Here is a 22,342-nt window from a genome sequence, read left to right on the forward strand (position 1 = left end):
ATGCATTTCTACATACATAATATTCCCTTTCAACCTCAAATCAATTTTAAGAGAAGTTTTAGTTCTAGAGGATGCTTAGCACATCGTAAGTGCTGCACAAATGCTCTAAGTGAGTGGGCTTCAAAGATTGGTTTTAATAAGGGTTAAACTGAGGGTAAAAGATTTAGTCACTAGATAAAGATTGTCAAAAACATATTATCTGCAAACGTGCAAACAAAACCAAATCTAACCATAGTAAACAGAAACTACTATACTTTCTCCTATGAATTTATTTTTAGCTGATACAGATAAAAGCTAAGTATTGCCTATAACAGAAAGCTATCACAAAGTACTTGTATATTTTTCTGTAGTATAATCACTATATAGCTGTATAACACAATTGTTTACAGATATTCTCAAGTTGACCCTAGAAGGTCATTAAATATTTATCATATTTGATTTTCCAAATATAGATTTAAATCTACTGATAGGTGATCCCCACACACACTTTTCTTTTTTTAAAGAACTCAGGATTAATCCAACATGAGGCAACACCATTTAGAGGTTTGAAGCAATGTTATTACCCCTGGTGAACAGAACAGGGCACACAAGTTACACTGCATTCCATTGTTATGGGCTTTATGACAGTAACGCAAGCACTCCAATAGAACATAACAAAGAATACCAAAGACTTCATAATTATCCACAAGAGAATTCAACATAAAACAAATTCTTTTAATGGGGCAAGTTATTTTCTGGGACCCAAGTGACAAAACCAGAAAAGTAATTCAAATTTTCCAACTTGAAACAAGATCATCATTTTAGTCTCTATTTATAAGACCTGACATCATAGGAAGATATTCAGATAGATACAAGGAAAAGGAAAACTTTTTCTTTAAAACTACAACTCAAACTATTAAGAAGAGCACAGAAAGAATATAGGAAGATGAATGTGGTATGAATATTAAAATAGGTAAAATTGCCCATTGAAAATACAACACAGTTTAACAAAATAAATATAGAGAAGGGGGCTAATGTCAAGGGAAGGGTGGACAGCCAAGGAGAAAGGAAGGGTAGATGAATACATCCAATATATTCAATGTACATATGTGAAAATGGAACCACATAACTTGAGGGTGTGAGTGGGGCTGGGAAAGATGGAGAATGGTTGAAGTACCAACACTGAATCACAAGAAGTATAAAAAAACAACACAACATGATTCCAAAATACTAATGATACTAAAGGGGATGAATCTCAAAAAATTCAAGAAAATAACTATTCGGTCACAGATCCAAACACAGTAACTGCAGCTGACTTAATATCCCACTCTCACCAAAAAAAATAAGTCATCCAGACACGAAATAAACTACCAAACTTCAGAATTAAACGTCAATATAGACAAAATGGACTTAACAGACATGTACAGAATATTCTACCCTGTCCCCACAGAATACACATTCTTCTGAATAACGCATGTCCTAAATAGATCATATCATAGGATATAAAGCAAGTCTTAACAATACAAGAAAACTGAAATATTTTTCTGTATTTTGTAAATTTACAATAGAATAAAATTAGAAATCAGTAACAAGAAAACTCTAGAAAATATCTAAACACTCCAATTAACAATTTATACCTCAATCATCAGTAGATCCTTAAAGAAATAAGGTTAAAAAATAAAAACTAAAAATTTTGTACAATCAAATAAAAACACAAATTAGCAAAACACTGGGGTATGCATAAGGCAGTTCTTTAAAGTTTATGAGTGCCTTCATTAAAAACACAAAGAGATTCCAAATAAATACCCTAACAATGCACCTCAAGCTCTTCAATAAAACAAGAACAAGCCAAAAAGCAATAGAGATAATAAAGATCAGAACAGAAATTAATAAAACGGAGACTAAAAGAGCAATACCAAGAATCAAAAAGTTGGTTCTTTGAAAAGATTTCACTGAGATAGATGAACTCTTATTCAAACTAACCAAAAGAAAGAAGGGCTGGGCGCCAGTGGTTCATGTCTATAATCCTAGCTACTCAGGAGGCCGAGATCTGAGGATTGTGGGTCAAAGCCAGCCTGGGCAGGAAAGTCCATGAGACTCTTCTCTCCAATAAACCACTAGAAAACCAGAAGTGGCGCTGTGGCTCAAGTGGTAGAGTGCTAGTCTTGAGCTGAAGAACTAAGGGACAGAGCCCAGGCGCAGAGTTCAAGCCCCACAACTGATACAAAAAAAAAAAGAGGGACAAAATAATAAGACTATAGAAAAAGAATATTACACCAACACCAATGAAATTCAAAGGATAACTAAAGAGGAGTTCTTTAAAAATTCACATTCTGGGCTGGGAAGGTGGCTCAGTGGAAGTGCTTGCCTCACACTGCATCATTGCCCTGCATTCTATAACTCAATACCACATAAACAGAAAAAGCCGAAGTGAGTGGCACTGTGGCTCAAGTGGTAGAGCACTAGCCTTAAAAGCAAAAGCAGCTCAGGGACAACACCCAGGCCCTGAGTTCAAGCCCCAGGACTGACAAAAAAAAAATTCACATTCTAATAAACTAGAAAATTTGGAAGAAAAGAACCAATTTGAACCAAGAGGACATAAACCATTTAAACACATCTATACAAAGCAATGTGATTGAAGCAGTAATAAAGAGTCTCCTAGAAAAGAAAACTTCAGTACTGGACAGATTCACTGCTAGATTCTACCAGAATTTAAAAAAAAAAAAACTAACATTCTATTCTACAAACTATTCTGTAAAACAGAAAAGGAAGGAATGCTAACAAAATCATTCTATGAAGCCAGTATTACTGATACCAAAATGCAATAAGGGCACAATGAAAGAAAACTACTGACCACTTTCCTTAATGAGCACATACTCAATAAAATACTTGCAAACAGTCTGGTGCCAGTGGCCCATGTCTATAATCCTAGCTATACAGGAGGTTGAGATCTAGATCATGGTTCAAAACCAGCCTGGGCATAAAAGTCCCCATGAGATTCTCATCTCCAATTAACCACTCAAAAACTGGAAGTGGAGCTGTGTAGCTTAAAGTGGTAGAGCTCTCATCTTAAGCAAAAGAGCTCAGGAACATCAAGCACCCAGGCCCTAATTTCAAGCCCCACAACATACACACATACACACACACACACACACACACACACACACACACACACACACACACACACACTTGCAAACAAAACTTAACAAAGACTATACATTGTGATAAAGTTGGTTTCATTATAGGGATTCAAAGATGGCTCAACAAATCAATAAATATAACACAGAATGTAATAGCTGTAAACAGAATAAAGGACAAAATCACATGATCACATGCAAGAAAAAGTTACTAACTAAATTCAACATTCCTTTATGATAAAAACCCATAAAGAAACTAGGAACAGAATGAACATAACTCAAGAAAAGGACAAGTAAGATAAAACTATAGTTAACATGGTACTAAAAGTGGAAAAATCAAAACTACTTCTTCTAAAGTCAGGAATGAGGGAAAAATGTCCACATTCTATGTCCTTACTCAATATACTGTTTGAATTGTTAACCATAGCAGTAAAGCAAAAAAGTTTTTTTTAAAAAAAAGGAGTAAGGATCTTTTTTTTGGTTCATAAGCATGATGGTTGAGTTCTCACGCGCTTGTGTGACTTGTGCCTCTCTCTAAACCTAGTTACAACCTGGGCACATTACCCATCTGACATGGAGAAAGAAAAAAAAGGAATACTAAGAGGAAGGGAAAAAGCCAAACTGTCCCTACTTGCAGTAATCCTAAACTTAAAAGATCCTAAAGACCACCAGAAAAACACAGCAAAACAAAAATAACTGTGATCTTAAAAACACTTTTGACAAAGTAGTAGGATACAAAAGTTAACCAAGCAATGTTATATACCAGTAAGAAAGATACTGGAAATGAAACCATCCCATTCACAATAGTCTCAGGAAGAAAGAAAGAAAGAGAGAAAGAGAGAAAGAAAGAGAGAAAGAGAGAAAGAAAGAGAGAAAGAAAGAAGAGAAAGAGAGAGAGAGCAAGCAAGCAAGCAAGCAGGAACTACCATGCTGAGGAACTATGTCTGTAAATCTGGCTATGAAGGAGGTGGAGAGCTGGAGGATCGAGGTTCAAAATTAGCTCAGGCAGAAAAGTTTTAGAAAAGTTCTAGAAACTCCATAACCAACTTAATCAGTATAAAGCTGAGCTGGATGTCTATGGAGAAAAGACAAATGGTTCAAGGAAGACTGGATATTGATAAATAGAAGACTGTAATTAGATCCCTATGTTCTACTCTATACAAAATTTAATCCTAGTTACTCAGAAGGAATAGATCAAGAGGATGATGAAAGGAGGACAGTCCAGGCAAAAGTTCATGGGATTCCATCTCAACCAAAATAAGCTGAGCATGGTGATGTGTATCTCTTAGCACACAGTGGGAAGCATAAATAGGATTTCAGTGGAGGCCAACATATATATATATATATATATATATATATATACACACACATGAAATCCTACATAACTAAAGCCAAAAATAAGGACAAAGGACTTGAGTATAGATCGACTGCCTAACAAATTCAAAGTGCAAGGTGCAAGGGCCCTAGTTCAAACCTTACAAATATCAAAAAAATTAAAAATTTAAGAACCTATATATAAAGGAATCAAAGAGACAACCTACAAATGAGGAAAAATATTTTTCAGCTCTTCATCAGGTAAAGGATTAATATACAGAATAAAGGAATCTCAAAAACATCAAATTCTAAAAGAACAAATAATCCAATTAAAAAATAGGAAAATGCACTGAACAAATAGTTCTCAAAAGTACAAATGGCCAATAATTACATGAAAAAATGTTCAACTTCCCTAACCACCATAATAGAAATGCAAATCAAAATTACACTAGGATTCCATCTCACCTCAGTCAAAATGGATATAGCCAAGAACCCAAACAACAAATGCTGGTGAGGATGTAGGGCAAAAAGAAATCCTTACACACTGTTGGGAAGGATGTAAATTATTCAGTATGGAAATTAATATGGGAGATCTTCAAAAAATTAAAAATAGGCCAGGCATTGGTGGCTCATGCCTACAATCCTAGCTACCCAGGAGGCTGAGATCTGAGAATTACAGCTGGAAGCCAGTTAGGACAGGAAAGTCTATGAGTTTCTCATCACCAATTAAAGCATCACAAATGCTACAGGTGAAGCTGTGGTTCAAGTGGTAGACCACTAGCTTTGAGCAAAAAGGAACTCAAAGACAGCACCAAGGCCCTGAGTTCAAGCCCAGGACTGGAAGGGAAGGAAGTACAGAGAGAAGAAAGGGAGGGGAAGGAAGGAAGGAGGGAGGGAAGGAGGGAGAGAGAAAGAGATAGAGATAAAGCTGCTCTATTATTCCTGAGCACATGTCCAAAGGAATTAGAAGTCAGCACACACTAGTTATCTGTACACCCATGTTTATATGCACTATTCACAATAGCAAAACTATCAGACTAGGTATTAACTGATGAATGAATTTTGAAACATGGCCTATATAAACACAATTCAACCATAAAGAAGAATGCAATTATGTTACTTGATGGAAAAATAAATGTCTGAAAATAATCACAATAAGAAAAATAAGCAAAATCGGATGCCGGTGGCTCACATCTGTAATTCTAACTACTCAGGAGGCAGAGTTCAATGCCAGCCTGGGCAAGGAAAGTCTATGAGACTCTTATTGCTAATTAACCAACAGAAAACTGGAAGTGGTGCTGTGGCTCAAGTGGTAAAGTACTCATCTTGAGCCAAAGAGCTCAGGGACAGTGCACAGGCCCAGAGTTCAAGCCCCTCAAAAGAAAAAAAAAGCCAGAGATGAGTTATGTATTTGTAGAGTGTCTCCACCTAATTTGTCCTTATGAGTGAGGACTTTAAACTTACAGTGAAGTGAACTTCTTGCATCAGGCCATGTGAGAAATTAAACACCTCACACCAACAAATCTCATGGATTTAGCCCAAGATATCACTAATACACCGTGATATATGCTTATAAAGTTGCAAATGTTCACACACCTTAACACAGCCAGTTTCCACAGCTATTCAGGATTCTTTCCCACTTTACAAACACTATGATTAGAGAAACTTCTTTAAGTATTTTGCCAGAAATTATTTTTCCTTCTTTAATAAGTTGATATATCCCACCTTGGTTTCCTTCCTCCCTTTCTTACTCACTATGGCTTTAATGTTATCCCAACATCCAGAGGCATAAACAGACCCTACCTCAAACTCAAAACACCAACAAAAGGACTGGAGGCACGGCTTAAACAGCGCTTGCTTATTTGCATAAATATGAGCTGAAGTTCACTCAGAAAGGATCAAAGAAGAAAGGCAAGAAAAGAACCTTGGGAAATTGTAAGGAATACAGGGATTAGGAAAGATAATGAGACCATTTTGAGAAGAAAGACATTTATGAATTCAGAAATCTGAATCTGATTAGATGAGCCCCCTGCAGCTCCCAACTATCCTATTTTAGTTGCCTTATGACTTCTAGAGGCTGGATAATCCAGACGTAGAGGTGAAGAAGGCCTCTGTCAGTAAGTTAATGTGGCTCTCAAGGAGAACACGTCTGGCTGTTTTGAAAAACTAACTCCTCAGCAGATGAAGGTTTGGAAGAGCTAGGAAAGGAAGACTGACTCCAGGTATATCACATTTCAAAACAGGAAGTACTTTTGAAGAGTACACAAAACACTGAGCCTTAGAAAAAAAGAAAAGTCAACAGGAAGAATAAAATGGCAAGTGTTAAGGAGGCGCTTAGGATGGGGAAAGACTTGCTTTACTGAGAGCTACTGGCTTCCACAGACCAATGATCAACCACAATCAACTCTAGACAATCCTCCTGCAGTGCATGTCAGATCCCTTATTCTCCTGGGTCTTTTATAGCTCTTGTGTTTTGGACAAAACATACAATACTACAGATAGGAAATTTCTCCTCTGGAAGGAACTGATTATAAGGGAAATGATGGGGGGAAAAATGCAGTCCTATCTACTCTGACCAAAACAATATTCCAGTTAGTTTGACAGGCCACTGTTTAAATCTCAGGAAATCAAGACCTGAGCTTAGGCATAACAGAGCCTGCCTGCCCTTGATAAACATCAGACTCTTGAGCAGATGCTACTAGCAGTCTCACCTCACTACTATGGCATGCAGCAGACATATCAACAACTGGACAACTTCATTCTACTCATTCAAGCTGGCACTAACCCGTTCTGTTTAGAGGATAATCACTAGGGAGTTAAGCTATCCTTGCCATTTAATGTGTGGATGTGACATTCTTTTTCCCATATTTTTCCTTCTTACTCCTGTGATAGCTAAGCCCTCTGCTCTGTTTTCCAGATGCTTTTTGACCTAACTACCAAGGACTTCTAAAACAAATTTTTTTCTAGCACTGATATCAAGTCAAAGGACTTAAGTCACCTGAGTCATCTTGAAGAAAAAAATTCCAGAGCCAGGCTCAGGACTGGCCTTGTGTCCCACTACGAAGCATCAGAGACCATTATCAATGAAGCAATGCAGGCTGGCATAAAGTTCTAATGTGGGCAGAGATGAATTAAAGAAGAGTGCCCACAACTGTCAATGTCTAGATTTGGTCAAAGCACATTTACACATGAGCAACTCAGGAAAGTACTTAAAAAATCCTTTTGCAAATACTACAAATGTGTGAAACATGAGAAATAAAAATGTGAGTAAAGTCTGTTAAGATTTCTGAGATTATAACAATCTAAAACAATTATGCTAATAGAAGTATAACTACCAGAACTTCAAAAACAAATTTTGTTCAATTATTAAACTACACTATTATGATCATATCCTTAAGTTGAACTATTTGGAAACATATTTACTCTAGCCAGCCTTGTAATGTAAATGATAAGCAAATTGGCACAGGCAAATGTTTATATCTACTAAAATTCCAGGTAAGTTTCAGCTCCCTGCAAGAGATCACAATTGTCCTTAAGGAGGGAAATATACTTCAAGCCAAAAAGTCAAAAACTCAATCTCCAAAATAACTAGCAAAAAGCCAGGCTGGAGGAATGGCTCAAGTAGTAGAATGCCAGTCATGAGCAAGAAACCTGAGTGAGCAAGGAGTTAAAACCCAGGTAGTAGCGCACACGTGTATACACACACACTACATATATTTTCTAAGAGCAGAGTTTAAAAGGCCTTCTCACATGCCTTCAATATCCCCCAACTTATCCTCACCACCATTTCAAACTGGCAGCATATAGAACAGGTACTTTAGATCTTAGTTAATATGAACTGTCATTTTTACCAACAAAACAACAAACTAAGAACTGATATTTTCAGCATTTTCAAATATCAATACAAAAAAAATGAACTAGGAAAGTATTAAATGACAAGCCCATCTGTTCTGATGTGGTTTCTCTAATTTCTTTCAATACTACATACTATCTCTATGGCAACATCATGACTTTAAATTAGTTGGGAGGACCAATTGGATTTAGTCCGCTCATAAAGCAGAAAGCCCCATGAGTTCCACAAAGCATGTTCCCATGGTAAAAAGGCTACACTTTCTCCATGTGCCCCAGATAACGTAAATGGAAGGTTTCTGAAAAGTGCATTAGGTATGTATATCTTACTTAATATTGCCATGGTCCCTTGCTGTGGTTTGGATTCATTTTGTCCCTAAAAGGTTCAATGGCTGTACAGCTTAGTCCTCAATATGGTGACACATTCAGAGGTGGTAAGCTTTTCTGGGAGGTGATGTTTTTCAAAAGGTGGTAGGCCTATCAGAAGGTCCCTCAAGTCACAGGATCACTGCCCACAGAAGGGATTAAGATAGTTCTCCTGGAACCCTGGGTTAGTTCTTGAGAGAGCAAGTTGCCTTCCCATCTGGTAACATGATCTCATCCCCTCCCTTGTACTCTCACCATGATGTCAGCCTCTGCAATATGACTAAAAAGTCAGAAGGTCTTCACCAGAGCTAGGACGGTGCAGTTTGGATTTTCAGCCTCCCAAAACATGAGTTAAATAGAAGGCTCTTTTCCTGAAGTACCCAGCCTCAAATACACATTACAGTGACAGAAAACAACTTAATACAGTCCCAAAGACCCACAAATAACAAACATGCCTTAGTGTAACTCAGTAGTTCCTAAACCTAGCTGTGCATCTGAATTACCAGTAGGGCTTTTTCAAATATAAATTCTAGAGCCCTGTTCTAGTGTGGCCGAACATCTAGAGACTCTATTTAAAAAAAAAAAGCCAGGCGCTGATGGCTCACGCCTGTAATCCTAGCTATTCAGGAGGCTGAGATCTGAGGATCGCAGTTCAAAGCCAGCCAGGTTAGGAAAGGCTGTGAGACTCTTCTCTCCAATTAACCACCAGAAAACTGGAAGTGGTGCTGTGGTTCAAGTAGTAGAGTGTTAGCCCTGAGCTGAAGAGCTGAGAGACAACGCCCAGGCCCAGAGTTCAAGCCCCATAACCAACAACAACAAAAAAAAAAAAAACCACACATACACAAAAAAAAAAAAAAAAAAAAAAAACAGCTTCCCGGGTGATTCTGATTATCTGAAGTTCAGGAGCCTTGGGCATGAAATCAACAATTGTTTGCCATGTTCCACCTGGGACTGTACTGAGCAAGACAGGGTCAGATGTCTCAGCAGCTCACAATCACAAGTGAAGAACAACTACAACTAAGAAACAAATACCAGAATCCAATTCTACACAGGTGCCATGCCAAGACCAACAGGCCTCTAAGCGGCAGGAACAAGATGGACAAGTTTCCCCAAAGTAATGATGTTTGACAAAGATGATGGAACAGCAAACACACAGCAAGAATGCAAGACAGAGAAGGACATATGACAGGGCTACAGAGGCCAGCAAGTCCAAGTCTAAGTTTGCCAGAGCTTAGCTCCATCAAAATGTGGGTGAGGTAGTACGATTCACAACTCACAAATGCATGTTTGGGACTCTACATGAGCTTGGTTATGCAACAAAAAAGAGGAATTTCCCTACTAGACAGGGATGAAGAAAGAAAGAACCAAGAATCACTCTGCTCTCATCTTTACCAATATCCTCACCTGTAACACCAGAAAAAGCCTAAAGCTATGTGATTAAAACAGACTTATAAGGGGCTGGGAAGGTGGCTCAGTGGTAGAGCGCTTGCCTTGCATGCCTGAGGCCCTGGGTTCGATTCCTCAGCACCACATAAGCAAAAAGAAAAAAGCCGAAAGTGACGTTGTGGCTCAAGTGGTAGAGCGCTGGCCTTGAGCTGAAGAGCTGAGGGACGGCACCCAGGTCCAGAGTTCAGGCCCCACGACCAGACACAAAAAATAATAATAAATAAAAATAAAAAATAATAATAAAACAGACTTACAAGATTTTTTTTTTTCTGGTGATACTGAAATTTCCACTTATACTTGCTAAGCAAGTACTCTATACCACTTGAGCCACACACCTCCAGCTGAAATATTTCTTTTTAAAGAGCATCTCATATTTCATTTTCACTATAACAAGAATTCCTCTTAGACTTGAGCTAGCTGATCATCTCTTTATTTCCACATTATTCCCCAGCATATTTTAAGGAATGCCTAATCACATTTTGCCTCTTTTAGACTACAAACATTATTTTAGTCTTCTCCAGCTTTATGGCACCTGGCACACTGATGCTGTTCAGGAGATAAACAGTTCATTTATTACAGTGTCATGTACATTAAATAATGCTTATAAATTCCTTTGAAGATGAAAAACACTTCAAGTTCTGGTTCTAAGCTAGCATTTGAAAATAGAGGACAAAGATGACAGACCAAACATCATAAGAAGGTCAGGACCCAACAAGAGGCACTGTGCTGAGAGGCTGAAGTTCTAAGAACCTGTGGTGGCTTTGCAGGCACTCAACATAGCAGACAAACAGCAACCTGATTTATGCTTTCTTAATATACCTATCCAGGAAAAAAGTCTTCAAGCTGGGCTCTGGTGACTTATACCTATAATCCTTGCTACTCAAGAGGCTGAGATCTGGAGGATCATAGCTCAAGCCAGCCTAAGCAGGAAAGTTCACAAGACTCCATCTGGGGGGGGGGGGGGGGGAATCAGGGCTAGAAGTGTGGTTCAAGTGGTAGAACACCATCGTAGCAAGGAGCAATTCTAAAAATTCCAGCACAGTAAAACAAATAAATAAATAAAATTGAAAAGGTCTTCAGTGGTTCATTTCTTTCAATGACTATACCCAAAGTAATTGCAAAGCCACACAAATTCATTTTCCTTCTGAGATTTCTCCTTTTAAATAAAGCTTAAACACTACAAGCAATGTTAACTCAAATCCAAGATACATACAATAAAAACTGCTGTGGTTTCATGGTAAGATCACTTTTGAAAAGCCACTTCTTCCCTTCCTTCACCTTCTCCAGAACATGTAGGAAAATTAAACTACCATCAGTTCCAGCCTTCTCAACTAAGTTACTCACTATCCCAAAATACACCACCAGGTCTGAGAGTGTCTGTAGGAAATAAAACCTCTTCTTTTTGACTGGAATATCTTACAAAAAGCTGTTCCAAGTTTGCTTATAAAATTCCAAACACACCACCATATTTCAAATAAAGATTAAATCTTCTCCATAATCACCTTTTCTTCAAATACCAGTGGTTCTCCACTACCACCTCAGCTCTCTCACACTAAAGAGTCAGGAAAAAGACCATGCCATAAGAGGAGTCAGCCTGGGTATTAGATGCATTTCAGAGGGGAAGCCATCACCAGAAAAATGTGTGCTTGCACTTAGAGCACTAGTCTATCTCAGTAGAATATTCTGGGTACTCAGTAACCTCATGTCTGTCCTGAATAGCTATAGCAAACAACAAGGCCTCTCTGATCTTGGTTCCTCTGGTATAAAACCCAGCATAAGCTATTCCATAATAAACCACTTCATTGCAGATACCTAGGAAAATCAAGTAGAGTGAGGGAGGAAGTAGGAAAGGAGGGAAATGAGAAAATATGAAAAGTACATAAAAAGTTCAACCAAGTGGTCTCAGTACATTCATATTACTGTAACCATATTATTAATTCCAGAACAACTCTTATCTCTTAAAATTTTCCCTGATTGATTGACTTGTTTGAGCTATCCTCCAGCCCATCACAACAATTTTACACTCCAAATGTTTTAAATATCAAAGGCCCTTCTTTTTTGCTAAAACTTCTAGTCAATAGAAGGGTTGTTTTTTTTTTAAAGTTCAGGTGCCAAAATTTCCAAAATACAATCTAATGAACATGGAATGTACAGCAAATAATATATGAACTTGAGCCTGACTCCCATAGGGAAAACTATATACCATATCATCATTTAATACAGATAAACAGAAGAGTAAACACTTCACTTACAACACAAGATCTTGCCCACTGTTTCATGATTTCAGGAACTGAGTGCATCACACACACAATTCCCAGAAACCCTGCACCAAAAGCAAAAACATCTATCACTGCATTAAATTTGCTGCAGGTGGTTGGGGAAAGAAATATTAGTCAATTGATGTGGTAAACAAGGGTCTTCCAAGCCATGGCTCATAACTTCAACTATGAACTCAGCCTCTTCCTCTACTTGTAGAATGTTCTGGATTTGTGAGAAAAGATGGATCCAGCCTCATCCTGTTACACACTCATTTTCACTTCATCTCTTACATATAACACAATGACTTTTCTTGTTAGCTCAACAACTACCTTATTTCTTCTGTCAACCAATACACTGAAATGAAAATTAATAAACTTTTTGCTATGATATGTATATTGTTAGGTACTTGTCAGGAATTCATCTCCCTTTCTTTTTGGTAACTCCTTGTTTTTCAATTTTGTGCTTTCACATCACCAAGGTAAGTTATTGATGGAATTAGGCAGCTTTTTTTTTTTTTTTTTTTTTTTTGCCTCTGGGGAGCTACAAGCTATTATTTCATCTGTTTTGTTTGGATGACTGACAAGGCCTAAGCTGAACAGCTGACCACTGACAGTTGAATTGAACAGTTTAAAACTAAGGAGGCTGGGAAGGTAGCTCAGTGGTAGGGTGCTTGCCTAACATTCATGAGGCCCTGGGTTCCATCCCTAAGCACCACATAAGCAGAGAAAGCCGAAAGTGGCACTGTGGCTCTAGTGGTAAAGTACTACCCTTGAGCTGAAGAGTTGAGGGACAGCGCCAGGCCCCAAGTTCAAGCCCCACACCAACCAAAAAAAAAAAAAAACCTAATGATGGAGGTCTGTATATCAATCTGTATGGGCTGAAATTACTTTCTGAATTCGCTAGGACTGAAAAGAATTCCCTAGGACTGCATAGAGGGAACTGAGTTTTCACTGTCAGAGAGGAACTGCAAATATGGAAAAGGAAAAACTAAAATGTTCCCAACAGACTGGAATGAGAGGCCTAAGTATGAACGCATGGCTATTATTGAAGAGCTAGATGCAGAAGGTTTTGGGTCAGCATGCATCATGTAATTAAGTGCAAGTGTGTGCATAAATGCAGTACAGGTCTGTATACACATATTCACTCACTAGCTGAGTCCACAGAGAGGTTTCTAGACACAATGAGCATACCTAGTGCTCTGAACATGTTTCTAAACACTATTCTGCTCAAATGACCAAGGTGCTTGAAGTAATAGTTGACCCAGAGCTGGGTAAAGAAGTACAAGATGATCCTGGAACAGCTTACTGTGTCAAGAAGAAAGTGCTAAAATAAATAAATATATAAATAAGAATTAGAGTGACAGATCCCAAAATATAAAGGAACCAGCCTAAAGAAAGGGACTCTACCACACATACTAGTCAAATTACGAACAACTTGACCATCAAACTAAATAATGAGAGCAAAGGATTTATTATCTTGCATAAAGCAGGAATTCATGAGGCCCATAGTTTACATACAAAACTTAAGCAGAAGAAAAACTTCCTTCTTAGAGTAGAAGGTGTGAGAAAAGACATCATGTCTATTAAAGTAAGTTGCTTCCTTTCTGTCAATCTTGTAAAACTTATTTGAAAAGTTTCTGTTTGGCCAAATGGCTTGGACCTAATTGATTAAATTTTAGTTACACCACTTTGGAAAGCAGTATGGAGGTTCCTCAAAAGACTCCACATAGAGCTCCCCTATGACCCAGCAATCCCACTTTTGGGCATTTACCCAAATGATCACAAGGCCACACTAAAGCTACCAGCAGGACTAAGATCTGGAACCAACCCACATGCCCCTCAGTAGATGAATGGATCAAGAAAATGTGGTATATATACACAATGGAATTCTATGCTTCCATCAGAAAGAATGACATTGCCCCATTTGTTAGGAAATGGAAAGACTTGGAAAAAATTATATTAAGTGAAGTAAGCCAGGCCCAAATAAGTCCGATGGTTTCCTTTATTTGCAGTAACTAGTACATGTGTAGGACAAGCAGAAAAGGCCAAAAGCTATGTACATATGACCATGTAAGATGATGTTAAACAAAATGAACCCTAAGATAAGGACAAATATCTTTTTTCTTTCTTGCTACTGTTGTAGTTGCGGAGGTGGGAGGGAAGGAATGGTAGGGGGAAAACAAAGGAGGAGGCAACAATGCTTAATAGGGAACATACTCATTACCTTGCTCATGCAACTGTAACCCCTCTGTACAGCATTTTTACAATAAAAATGTACAAAAAAATAGTTATATTCTCTCCCTGTATACTGTAATTCAGCCATCCTGTTACAAACTCATTGTACTGCACGAGATCAAGGACACTCTGGGTTACACAGGGAGACTGTCTTTAAAAATTAAATAATTTCTTGATTTCAATCATGATGTGAAATCATGTCTTCACTCAGAATTGCATACCAAACAACTCAGAAGTAAGGGTCAGTATCACATTGGCACCTTACTCTCAAATGATTAACAAACAATATGTAAACTATATCAAATGTGTGAGAATTTTTTTTCTGAAAAGTTATGCTTCAACTGGAAAGCTGAACTACTAGGGGGTTATATTTATGTAACAGTAACATAACTTTTAATTAGGTGAGAAGAGGAAAGGCACACAAACTAAATTATAGGCCCAAACCAACATTTTAAAAGGTTGGTAATGTCCTGGGATCTTTCCCTCAACTTTTATTTGGTATGCAACTGGTAAATTATAGCTTTGATCCTCCACACACAATGATTTACATATTCAACTATAACTATTTTAAATGATAACATAGGACTCTGTAGGGTGCGTACAAAGTGTGGTGGAGGGGTGTTTTTATTCTTTTCCCTCTAGTAGAGATGGATAAGGCATGAGAGGGCTTTGTGATCCAGCAGATCTGGATTTAAATTCCAGTTCCAGCCCTTAGAAGCAGAGCAAACTGGGGCAGGTCATTTATCCTCAGCAGAGGCTGACAGACTCATCCAAAACACAGAAATAGCATCCACCTGCTGAAGGAGAGATTCTAGTCTACAGCAGAAAAAGTACATAAAACACCTTACAATTACAGGTAGTTAAATGCCAGCCCTCGGTGTCAGTTTTAGAGGTAATAAAGAAAGACTGTACTGTAGTTTCTTAAAGGATAGGATTGGCTTTTAGAGGAGAAATAAATATAATGTTTTAAATATCCTAAGAAAATGTAATCAGGTTACTGCTTTCCACATGCCCTATTTTATATGGAGCCTGATTCCAAAGGCATCACTTCACCCCTGAGGACAGCTCAGTCCTGGCCTCTCAATACTGCTCCCTTACCTATGCTACCAAAGACAGAGAACAGTGAGAAGCAAGCACGGAGTCCAGTCGAGCTGCTCACTTAAGATACTGCCCAGCATCTTCATTTTCAAAACAAAGGCCTCAGATCAACAATGCAAGTTTTGACAGTGTCTGGAATTTCACCTCAATTCTGCACTCGGTTCAAAAGTCAAAAGCTTCCAGCTCTTTACTTTGGAGCACAGGTCCCATCTCCAAACAGGTTGAATCAGCAAAGAAAAGAATACAGACTGGCCCTAACAATGAATGCAGCCAAGATATGAAGAGGTGCCTAATAACAAATCTGCAAATGTCTCAATCAAATGTTGGGAAATTTAAGTGTCTACTAACAAAATGATGACACTGAAAGACTACACTGAGGCTTCTCCCATGAGGAGCTATTCCCATGCAGGCAACCCGAATTGATATACTCATGAAAAGGCATGTCCTGGAAACCATCAAATTAACACCAGTTCTCCAGGCTTCTGGACTGACATAATTAGGATAAATACAATACGCAGATGGAGGTAGAATGACTCTAAATAAAAGTGTGAACTATATCCCTCCATGTGTAATATGGCTTTTTGGTGAGTTTTTTGTTTTGAGCTAGTAATGTTCCTAGGCATGCTAGTTATCATTACTAGGGTACTGAAAAGAACACAAGAAATCAATTAAAATGTTTTAAAGCTACATGCAAGCAAGTCTGTTTAGTATTTATTGCAGCTTTCTGGATGTCATAAATAATAGCTAACTTAAACTTTAGAGATTGTGTGACTAGTAAAGTAAAAATACTTGTAATCTCATTCTTGCCTAAGTATTTTCCCAGTATTTGTGTGGTAGTTTCAGAGCAATATGAGAATTACGTTGGGGGTCTTGTTATTTAAAAGTTACACAAGTTATCCAAAAATAAATGAAAGTATGTTATCCTTGTAGACCCTAGGACATCTGTCATCCAGAACAAAGAACTAAAAAAAAACAACTAAGAAAACATAAAAACTTAGAATCCAAATTATCCAAGATTGCTCTCTTACAAATTCAGAGGAGATATACAACAGCAGCAGTAAAGACAGAAGGAACAAGTAATCTTGAAGATGTGAATAAAGCAAGGTAAGAACAAAATGAACAATGGAAATCAACAACATACACAGACTGCTTTGAATAGCATCTTAAAAACATCTCAGATATATAATTTTCTAATTATAGTAATACTTACCCTAAAGAGTTCACAACATTTACATATCACTTCATATACAGTAAGAAATATGAATTCTTTTACTTCTTGCATTGAAACCACCTATTCCACTGAATTTCAGAGTATTTTATGACTTTTCCAACAGTATATACATACCTACACCCATTCCCCACACCACAAGCACACCAAAGACAGAAAGACAGAAAGAAAGAGAGAAAGAGATATAAAAGAAAGGATAGGCACAGACAGACTTTAACCTAGCTAGCTAAAAAGATGACTGCTGGTGGCTCACGCCTGTAATCCTAGCTGCTCAGGAGGCTGAGATCTAAGGATCACTGCTTGAAGCCAGACAGGACAGGAAAAAGTCTATGAGATTCTTATCTCCAATTAAGCATCAGAAAACCTGAGTGAAACTGTGGCACAAAGTGGTAGAGCACTAGCCTTGAGTGAAAAAGCTCAGGGACAGCACCCAGGCCTTGAGTTCAATGAACCAAAAAAAAAAAAAGAGAGAAAAGGAAAAAAAAACTAGCTAAATATATTGAAGGACTATAGTTTTACATTTAAATTGTTTTATACTAGTTCAAGAATAGCTGGTGAGGCAGGGAGAAGGCTGGAGGGGGTGAGAGTAATTGCAATATAGTGTAAATGTGTGGAAATTTAACGATGAAATCTCTCCCTCCCCCCTCAACTAACAAAAGCCAATTAAAAAAAACAAAGAATAGTTTTCATTTTATAGTTTTAAGTCTTATGTAGGGGAGCCACTTTATCAATCCATTCATTAGCCGTTAGTACTGTAAAAAATAGGTAACTGTGAAGTCAAATACATACAGGAAGGCCCAAGAACAAAGAGCAAATGATCTCACACAAATACCAATGTAGTAACAAGCCCTCTCAACCTATGAAACACATCCCAGAAAGTCCTTTAATGCCAGGAAGACCAAGGCACTGCAAAACAGTCCGATATTGTCTTTTCTCTCTGGGCAAAAGCAAAATCGCCTGAGTAGAAAAAAAATTGAAGCAATAGAAATGGTAACTGTCCGTATCTAAAGATGGTTCATTTGTGTTTTATATTTTAAGTTAGTAGATTTGATTGTCATATGACAGATGAATTCCCAATGTGAATCTTCTCATAAAAATCCAGGAAGACCCTATCTTTCAAATTTCCCTCATTTATCCCCAACAATTATCAAAAGTTAGGTCCTAAATAAAGCAGTCCAAGCAACTACCATATTTAAAGTCAAAGAAAGTCTTTCCAAAAGAACTCAATTTTGCTCAGTTTTACTTACAGAAAGGACTTACATTGGTTTGAATTTTGTTGGCATCTTACTTTGTTTCCATTTCTTTTGATTAATAGTAGAGCTAAATGTTGGTGAGACATATGTTCTTTGAAATATCTATTTGCCTTTTGGACTGTCCCTCTTTAATTAAGCTGTAAATGATTCGCATATAATTCTTTGATCTGTAAAAAAAGTTTCCTCCGCAAGTATCAGTTTTTTTTAATGTTGTATTTTTTTAGAGCATACAGTTAAAATAGCTGCTGCTGTTGTACAGTTCTTTGAGCTTTAACACATGGAACCAACACAACTAGGATACAAACACAGTTCCTTCTCACTCCAGCAATTCTTCCTACTTCTCCTACTCTCCTACCCCCAACATCTTACTGTCAATTACCAACCTGTTCTCTAGTATAGCTGTCTTTTTGAGAATGTCATATATAAGTGGATCATACTTTCGGGACTGCCTTTTCCCACTCAGCACTAATGGAATTAATGTGCTATAGTTTATTTATTCACAGATATATTGTTTTACTGCTTCAGACAACACAGGGCCCATAGCCCTTCCCAGCAGCATAGCAGAAACCAAGCAGCAAACCTCTTTCCTAGAACTGAAGGAAAGAGGAGGTCACACAGCTGCCAGGACAAATCTGCCACCACTTACAGAAACCCCTCCTGAAGGGAACCCACACACAGCTACAGGCTGTAAAAAATTAAGGCAAATCGACTGTAACGGACACTACTAACCTAAAGTACCCTTACACCTACCAAAGAGTCTCTATATTAACTAAGTTCAAGAAAAGTCTCGATGTTAGTAAAACTACAATGTACGCATTTATGACAAAACTCAAATAGAATGGTTTTTCTATAGACTGCAATCCCCCAGGAGTAGGCGTAAAGCTAGTTAAAATAGTAATCTAAAACTCAAGTACAGGGGCTGGGAAGGTGGCTCAGTGGTAGAGTGCTTGCCTTGCATGCATGAGGCCCTAGGTTTGATTCCTCAGCACCACATGAGCAAAAAGAAAAAAGCCGGAAGTGGCGCTGTGGCTCTAGTGGTAGAGCGCTAGCTTTGAGTTGAAGAGCTGAGGGACAGCACCCAGGCCCAGAGTTCAGGCCCCACGACCGGACCCAAAATAATAATAATAATAATAATAAAACTCAAGTACATTTATCACCAAAAGATTTCTCATCTACACAGCATATCTACAATTAGACTAAATATTCCACTCACTAAAGAAGTTTCAAGAGGGATAAATCTCAGAAGTCAGTATCTTTCAGCAGCTTAACTCCCTCTACCTTGAGTATTAACAGTCCTGCTCAGACTTTCTCTGCTGTGGCAAACAACTTCCTAGAGAACAGATGGTTAATAATTTGTGTTCAACAGACTTCCTTATATGGAGAAGGAACAGAAAAGAGAAAACCAAGGTAACAAGAGAACTATGCAATAAGCAAATTACTTCCAGTAGTGAATGAGAATTGAAAATGAGTGTTTATATACTTGCTAACCATTATAAGAGTAAGATTTCCCACAAACAAGGTCTGCATATATAAATAAGGCTTAATAAAATGATAAAGCTAGGAGACCACACTAGGGACTCTGGTCAGGAATCTCATTTCAGCTTTATCAACTGGAAGGCAGCTGGGGTAAAGTCAGAGTCTGGCAGGTGTTGGACAGCGTAGTGAGTAGTTAAGGCCTGTTCTGGGAGCACCAGGGTCTGCAATCAGGGGCCCAGGGCAGCTCAGGGACAGAGGCAGGGAAGGCCTCACAGGCTCTTTTCCTGCTGCTTTCCCTTCTGTTAAGACATATAGGGATAGAATTCCCAGGAGGACTCCCGCTGAAGAAGGCAGTCTGAATAAAGCAGCCTTCCTAAGTGGAGGGAATTTTGAGACACCTCACTGTGGTTCTTGCTCATTCCTTTCCTACTGCTCTGTGGAACAGCTCCTTTGCAAAATCTGAAGAAGCAAGAAAGAATGCTGGCTGTTATTAAACCCACTTACCCTTGCTTTCACTGTGGCCCACTCCTATTGTACCCCAGCAGCTAAAAAAGGAGAAGACACAATAGACAGTATCCTGTCTAGGAAGCGAGTCACACAATCACCTATCAGTTCAGCAAAACTATTGCCCAAATACCAGGGAGAAGCAGGAATGAGAGAAGGGATGTCTAAGCAGAGTACATCTTCCCCCAGAACCAGTGGGATTCTGAAATCTATTTCTTCCCTGTCTTTTGAGCTTCTAGTTCCTAAAAGTTTGTCGATCACAATGTATCTAAGAAAATAAAAGTCAATTCACTAGAGAACTGGAGAAAATGAGGAAGGTAAAACAGCTCAGATGTATCAATATAAGTGATTTTACTAGGCAGTAAAAGTGTAGCAGTTGATTAAGAATTTGACTTTTCTTTGGAATTCTGCCAGAGATATGAGATAAAATTTAACTTATGCCAATAGAAGTCAAACAATAAACTAAGTGTCAGATCCAGTTGATTTAGATTAAGAAGGCTTCAAACACATCTTCCACTTTTAGGAACCAATGCGAAATCTATCGAAAAGGGGGAGGAGAGTGGGGTGGGAACTTAAGCTATGGTTCAAGAAGTATAGCAACATCCATGAGCAAAAAAGCAGAACAAGTGGAAGGCACTGAATTCAAGTTCTGATAATAATGTACACACACGCAAATGCACATACACACACACAAACAAAAGGTCTTTAAAAATCATCTTAGCTACCAAGTGCTGGTAGCTCACATCTGTAATCCTAAACTACTCAAAAGGCTGAGATCTAAGAATCACCATTCAAAACTACTGAGGGCAGAAAACTTCATGAGATTTTTATCTCCAATTAACCACCAAAAAAAGCCAAAAGGTGGAGCTGTGGCTCAAAGTGGCAGAACACTAGCCTTGAGTAAAAAAGTTCAGGGACAGCACCCAGGCTGAGTTCAAGGTCCAGGACTGGCACACAATCATTCTACTTATATATTTTTAAAACACACTCATCATCTTCAAACAAGCCTAACTTTGAACATCACTACTAACTTCATTTAAATTTTGGTTAATTATTTGAATAGTTAAAATGGCTTCATTTATATCTTCACTTGTGACTTAGATGTTAAGCTGCAAGAATATATTATTACACATCAATAAGTTAAGGTCTCAGTGAAAAGCTTTCAATGATGAATTTACTACTCTTCATTAATTTCTGCAGTCATTTAAAACACTCCTTTAAAATTTTTTCCCTACTTTTTTCTAAAATTGAGCCCCAAAGTTCACTATCAGGTAACTTTTTTTCACCTTTTCTTTTCAAAATATTGAGGTACTAAGGACCTACTTCTTGAAACAGTTGTTTTGTTGCTTACAATGCCCAAAGCTGTAGGCTTCAAAACACAACAGAAGTCGCACTGCAAGTGTGGAGGTTGGCTAGTCAATTAAGTAAGGTTAAGAACGTAAATATGAAGAAAAGCTTCCCTCGATTCAAGGAAACCATTAAATCACAGGACAGAAAAGTATGCATGCAACTCCCTCAGAAAGTGACTGACTTGATTTTTTTAGTGTATTCCTTGGAAAGACATGCTACAGCAAGGAGACCAGAATAAAATTTAATAAAAAAGAAACCCAGCATGATAACTTCAGAATAACCACAAACCTTTATTCTCCACATATTCATTTACTGCCAACCAAAGCATGCCAGGCAGGTTAAAAATAATGCATTTATATAAGCACCCCCCCACACACACACACACTTACAAGGTTAAATAAGGAGCTTTGAAAGAATGATTTATTGCCACAAGAAAGGGCCCCAAAATAGATTGGCAATAAAAGTGATTGGTCCCAGCGGGGTTGAGAACTAATGTAAGCCACGTTCTGGCCATGAGAGGCATCCGGGAAAGAGCTCCAGAGTTCAGGGCAAGTTTCCTAGCCCTGACCCCACCTCTACTGAGTTCCTCTGGGGAAAAGAGGGGAAGGAGTCACACAATCTCCCTAAAAAGCGATTCCTCAGCTACAAAAAAAAAAAAAAAAAAACACCTGTACTAGCTCATATTTTTGAATTCTGCTTTACCTTTTTGAGTGCTATGCTCTATGAAGTTCAAGATTTGCCAACACTTGCAGAAAATCTCTTAGCTACCCTCTGACACATAATGTTGTCAACTCAATTTACTTTAACATTAACTGTTTTATCAGGTCTACAAATTAGTGATCAGAACTA

The 22,342-nt window shown here is 38.1% G+C and overlaps 1 protein-coding gene and 1 non-coding gene across 3 annotated transcripts in view; one reads left to right on the top strand and one right to left on the bottom strand.

Moving 5' to 3' along the window:
* The window catches only part of Trio (trio Rho guanine nucleotide exchange factor), a 319,531-nt gene that overhangs the window by 293,760 nt on the left and 3,429 nt on the right, over nucleotides 1–22,342 (bottom strand). The window lies entirely within an intron of this gene.
* Nucleotides 3,585–3,690, top strand: LOC122121036. The gene has a single exon (XR_006149861.1). It is a non-coding gene; the product is annotated as a small nucleolar RNA U13 (small nucleolar RNA).

Source organism: Dipodomys spectabilis, unplaced genomic scaffold (genome assembly GCF_019054845.1).
Source record: "Dipodomys spectabilis isolate Male_0828 unplaced genomic scaffold, ASM1905484v1 ptg000179l, whole genome shotgun sequence".
Classification (NCBI taxonomy): Eukaryota; Metazoa; Chordata; class Mammalia; order Rodentia; family Heteromyidae; genus Dipodomys; species Dipodomys spectabilis.